Source organism: Amblyomma mixtum, chromosome 4 (assembly GCF_055824585.1).
Source record: "Amblyomma mixtum isolate Tamu chromosome 4, ASM5582458v1, whole genome shotgun sequence".
In the NCBI taxonomy this organism is placed as follows: Eukaryota; Metazoa; Arthropoda; class Arachnida; order Ixodida; family Ixodidae; genus Amblyomma; species Amblyomma mixtum.
Window position 1 is genome coordinate 123,269,863 of NC_143015.1, and position 6,211 is coordinate 123,276,073.

A 6,211-nucleotide genomic window follows, 5' to 3' on the forward strand; every position below is an offset into this window, starting at 1 on the left:
GATGCTATCAAAAGCCTTGCTTACGTCCAGAAAAAGAGAACATGTGACTTGATTCTTATCAAAAGCTGAATTTAGCACGTCAGAGAATTCTTCAAGAAGAACCGTTGTTCCTTTTCCTGCTATAAAGCCGTACTGACAAGGTGATAGAACACTGTGCGTATTCAAAAAATTCGACATGGTGAGTAATAGATGCTTCTAAAAAATTTGGCCAATGCATGGTAGAATAGAGATAGGTCGGTAATTACTCATTATGTTTCTGGAGCCAACCTTGTACAAAGGTATAGCTTTAGCAGTTTTCATTGAAGCAGGTATTATACCAGTATAAATGATAGTGTTAAGGATAACTAGTAGAACACCTTTAATCACTTAAAAATTTCTGCACAATTCAGAAATCGTGAGGCCGTCATGACCAGGAGATTTGCTACGTTTAAGACTGAAAAGTATACACCTTAAATCACTTTCAGTAATATCAGGAAGGAAAGCAGATTCCATCACACTCAGAGGCATATTACAGTCGGTAGGAGGGGTTCGAGATGCACCAGAGACCAGAGAAAAAAAATTGTTGAAGTCATTCGCAATGCTCTGTCCATCTTTATGAAAATGCGAGATGAAATATGTATCATTGTAGATAGTAGCGCTCCCTCCTTTCAGACTATTCACCAATGACCATGTTTTCTTGCTGTTAAAATGTGCGTCATTAAACTGAGACCTAAAGTGGTTGCGCTTGGCCAGACGGATCATGGCGTTGACACGGTTTCGTTCACGTTTAAACTGCAGTCGTAGCTGAGAACAGTTTCGGGCACGTCTTGATCGAGCCCAGAGCAGATCCTTCTCTTTTATGGCTGCCAGTATTGCGGGAGACATCCACTTATTGTCTAAATTTCGTTGTTTAACTGTCACCATGCGGGAAGATTCTGCTTTGTGTGAACGAAAAACATCGACGAACCTGTCATATAAGTCCGCACTGTGTATAAAAGAATCCCAATCATGCTTTGCTATTCTTTCATCAAGACGCTTATAATCAAGTACTGATACCTTTTGCTGGCTGTGCATAGATGCAGGATGGCTGGAACTATCTGTTAACGAGCAACAAATGAAATAGTGGTCTGCAAGCTTGACCTCAACCACAGCAGACCGCACCGACAGGTTTTGAGAACGCACGTTGATGTGGTCGATGCAAGACGCGACCAGCTGCCCAGCTAAGTATTCCTCACGTGTAGGGCTGTGGATTGTAGTCGCTAGCCCCCACTTTGATAAAGTGTCCAGATAATCTGCGACCGTTGACACAGTGGGGCGTAGAATATCGATATTCATATCACCGATAATGCACACGTGTTCTTCGCGGGAGAACAATGGTATTGCAAAATCTAGCTCAGCTAAAAAGATTCGACCGTTACAACATGGAGGGCGGTAAATTGTGAGAAGAACCAGCGACAACCAAGGTATACTCAGGCGGAGCGCAACTACTTCTGCTTGAGTGAAAGGAACACTAATTTCAGAAACGGACCAAGATCCTTAACAAAAACTGCGATTCCTCCTCCCATTCTTTGTAAACGAGTGTAAGAATATAACTGGTAGCCTGGCAGCGAGAACTGTAGTAACACGTCTGACGAAGCGTTCACTTCCGTGAGAGCAACGACGTCAAAACTTGAGTGAAAAGGGTGAGTTAACGCACAGAAATGGACCCAGTGTTTCCGTATACTGCTAATATTAACATGAGTAAACTGAAATGAATTGCCTGTTTGATACTGAAAGAACTTCCGGACTTCAGAAAAATCGGAACACTTCACGAAACCTGTATCAGACATGGTTATGTTAGTTTCTCAAGATCCGAAAACTTGTTCATGCGAATGAGAGGTGCGCCTTCGGACCGCTTTGCAAGGACCTTCCCATTTTTGGTCCAGACGAACTCAAAACCCTTTTGTTTGCCCCGAGACCTTGCTAGTCGGAACAGCTCGCGATTAACCCGGGACAGGTTATCGTTAAAAAACAGCCGAGGAGACTGGTCGTCTTGCACCAAATCAGGAAGGCCCTTCCGAGCTCCGAGCCATTTCTGCTTAACAGAAACCGACTGAGTCTGTACTAGGATCGGTGGGATATAGTCGCCTCTGGACGGTAGCCGATGGACTGCTGAGATATCTGCTGGTTGAAAATCGGTAATGTTTAGTTTGCCTGCTAAGGTACTTAAGAAAATGTGCAAGTTTTCATCAGATTTGACTGGAAGGCCGTGAATCTCGAAGTTACATCGTCTGCTGTATTGTTCGAGATCATTTATCTCTCCACTCATCCTGTCAATCACTTCTGTCTGGGAAACTACTGTTGAAGACAGTGATTGAACTTGTGACCGAAGATCTCCAAGCTCAGCCAGATTAGTGGTCACTGTAGCAAGCACAGAGTTATACCGTGACGAAAGGAAGTCAATAGCTGACTGTATGTCCTCGACTGCTGAAGCAACCTTTTCACTAGTTTCTTTGACCAACAATAGTTCTTCCATTTTCACCATCAGTGCTGATACAGTGGTAGTCAAAGTATCCAGCTTCACATTCAGAGCAGACAGTTGCTGCGAGAACGAACCACCATCGGGGTTGGATGCTACGTCAGGTTGCGCCACCGAATCATCCTTGCATGAAGGACACTTCCATGTTTCACAGTGTTACCGTACTCATCTTCTTGTAGGCGTTATCAGTAACTGACGAGCAGTTTTCCCCCAAGTGAAATTCGTCCTCACAGGCACAGCAAGTCATAAATTTCCCATCTTTCGGTATGGCTTTTGAGCAAGAAGTACACAAAGAAGACATGGTGCAGTCAGCGGCAGAACACGAAAAGTGATGAATTACAACAGGTGTAACCAACACTCACCTGCCAAAAGCGAAGCAAATGTTTAGACCGGGACAAAGGTTTGCCGCTGACTGCAACGGTCCACGAAGTTGACGGTGTTTAAATAGTCGGTGATAGGCGCCAGGGGGATATCTTTGGCAGGTCCAGAGCCAATGAAGGCAAGGATGGCTTGCGATGTCGAAACAGCAGCTTTCTTGAGCCGCATGCGCAGATCAGTCACCCGAAGCAGTTATCCGACCAGTCACCCGATCAGTGACCTCGAACATAAGATTTTTGCTAAAGTACTGTCAAATCGGCTGCAGCTTGCAATGTCTACTTTGATTGGGGCCTCATCAAACATGTGGCTTGCGGGGACGATCAATACAATCTAACCTACATGTAGCGCGTACGGTGTTGCAGTATTGCAGTGACGCTCAAGAACAATTAGCAATGCTGCAAATTGACCTGGCAAAGGCATTTGATCGAGTGTGTCATTCATTTCTTTTTGCACTTTTAAATCACGTCAATCTCGGCTCAATACTTTCTACTGGCATACGCCTTTGTTACAAATCCTGTACCACGCGCTTGATTGTTAATGGCTGTCTCTCGCAACCAGTCCCAATTCAGTCTTCGGTGAAACAAGGGTGCCCACTGTCTCCGCTCCTGTTCGCATTATACTTGGAGCCACTTTGCATAAGTGTTATAAACAGTAGAGCTGTCAATGGTTTCCGAATAATGGGCCACGAACTGAAGGTATTCGCTTATGCAGATGACCTTGCGTTTTTTTGTACTGATAAGCCAAGCATCGATGAGGTTATTCGTTTAACGGGGGACTTGGTTCGGTGTCAGAAAGTCGGATTAATCGCTATAAGAGTTGCGGTCTTTGGTTTGGTAGCTGGGGTTCGAAGCCTGCTGAATATGCTGGTATAAAATGGACATGCAGGCCACCAAAGTACCTTGGCGTCCCTTTGAGTGCCTATAAGCATAGCGCACATTATTGGAAAGACCGCGTGTCAACTCTTCAGCGCTTTGCTCAAACGTTTGTCCCCCATGGCCTCTCAATTTTTGGCAAGGCGACCGCCTGTAATCTGTTTCTCGCCACTAAGATATATTATGTACTGCAAATTATTAATTGCGCAAGACTTCCTATCCAGCGTTTTCACAGGGTTTTCGCTACTTTTTTGTGGAATTCGTCTTTTGAATCCATGAGGCGTGATAACCTTTTCGGCCTGTAAGCGCTGGCGGCCTTGGTCTAGTTCACCTGTATGTCCGACAGATAGTGTCACGTTTCATGTTTTTTCGTGACACTACACACCCAATAGTACGTTCATTCCTGCAAACAAATTTAGTTCATGTTTTACCCAACCTCATCGTGTCTTCCAATGTTTGTGACCGTCCGTGTTTGTGGGGCATAATGCAAGAGGTGTATTTGGCTGTCCGTTTCCTACTTGTTCGTTTTTCTCCTGAGTTCCTTTTTTTAGTGTCGAGGAAATAATTGTATAAGGATTTGATTAGTATGCTCTTCCCTCCGCCCATATACCGCTCTCTGTATTTCGGTTTACCGGGGCATGACGTACTCAAAAGAGTACGTAAGATGCCAGTCTCGCCGTGTACAAAGACCTTTTACTTTAAGTTACACACCGGTACGTTGCCCGTTAGAACATGGTTAGATAAAAAGGGCATTTTGGTGTCTACCGTTAATTGCCGCCTTTGTGATGAACCAGAAACAACTGAGCATTGTTTCATCAGTTGCAAAGATGCAGTACTCTTCTGGGATATCCTGCAACGCACATTTAAAAAAAAGAATTCATCTGACTCCACATTCTGTTCGCCATCTCACTGCGCTGCCATTTGTTGATGAACCCCTGGACATGTTCTTTCTGACTGGTCTGCACAGCCTATGGAAAACCCGCATGATGGACAGACACTGTGAACCTGTTGTGTCTACACAGGATCACTTCAGTCGAATGGTTGTTCATCTAAGAGACGTGTATGCCCAGACTGAGTACGAACCGGAGTGGCACTCACTATTAGTGATGTGCTCTGCATTGCCCCTTTTCTAGTGCATGGTCTTTTGAATATGTATTGTTTACCATGTTTTCATAATGGCTTGTATATAGTTCATGTACATAGAACATTACATCACTGTAATAAATACCACGTTGAAGAGAAAAAGCCTTCGTGGTGGAGTGGTAGCGTCTCCGCTTCAAATGCCAAAGGCCCTGGTTCGATTCTCACCGTCGGCGCAGTTTCTTTTTAAGCAGTGACGCCGAAAGGCAGACAAATCTGCCGACGCGTCTGTCGACACGGCTGCCGACGCGTCTGCTAACGACAGCATGAGGCATTAAAGGCTTTCGCCTTAATATAAAAGTGGACGGCGACACAAATAGAAGAGCAAGATGGTATTCACCACACAGAGAAAGACGGGAAAGTTCAACCGCTATAAGGTTGTTTTGCAGGCCCGAACTTTTCCAGTACACTGCTCCGGATCCGATACTTAAAACCATTCCCTCTTTCTTTGTGAGCCGAAAAGTTTGGCTTAGGTTTATTTGGGTTTAACGTCCAAAAGCGACTCAGGCTATGAGAGACGCCGTAGTGGAGGGCTCCGGAAATTTCGACCGCCTGGGTTTCTTTAATGTGCACTGACATCGCACACTGCACGGGCCTCTAGCATTTCACCTCCATCGAAATTCGACCGCCGCGGCCGGGGTCGAACCCCAGTCTTTCGGATCAGCCGCCAAGCGCCAAACCACTGAGCAACCCCGGCGGGCTATATATGCTAGAAGCAAACCATGAAGCCTGGTTACTTTTGACAACGACTGCACGTTACTACCCTTTCTACTCATTTGTATAGGAACAGGTAAAGGTGCAGTCAAAAGTAAATGGAAGGCCCGACAGCGTGGCGAACCATGTCACAGCGCTTTCTAACGCCGACTCTGGAAACTGATTAGCTCGGTCGCCAGGAAGCCGCGCGCGCTATCAGCAGACCCTTGTCTCGAGCGTACGGCCATAGCTTTCGGCGGCTCGAACGGATGCGTGTTGCTTTTCAAATGTGACACCACTGATTTCACGGGCGCTGCCTGCCGCTAAATGCGTCATCATCACTAAGCAATCAAAACACGCCGATGATAGCAGCGTCCGCTCGCCGCCACATGGAGCACGGGCCAGCTGCTGACTATTTTCAAACGGCGCAAATCGCTCTTTAAACTAATCGCTGGCAGCGCCCGTGAAATCCGTGGTGTCACATTTGAGAAGCAACAAGCATCCGTTCGAGCCGCCGAAAGTGATGGCCGTACGCTCGATACAAGGGTCTGCTGATAGCGCGCGAGGCTTCCTGGCCACCGAGCTAAGCAGTTTACAGAGCCGGCGTTAGAAAGCGCTGCGACATGGTTTG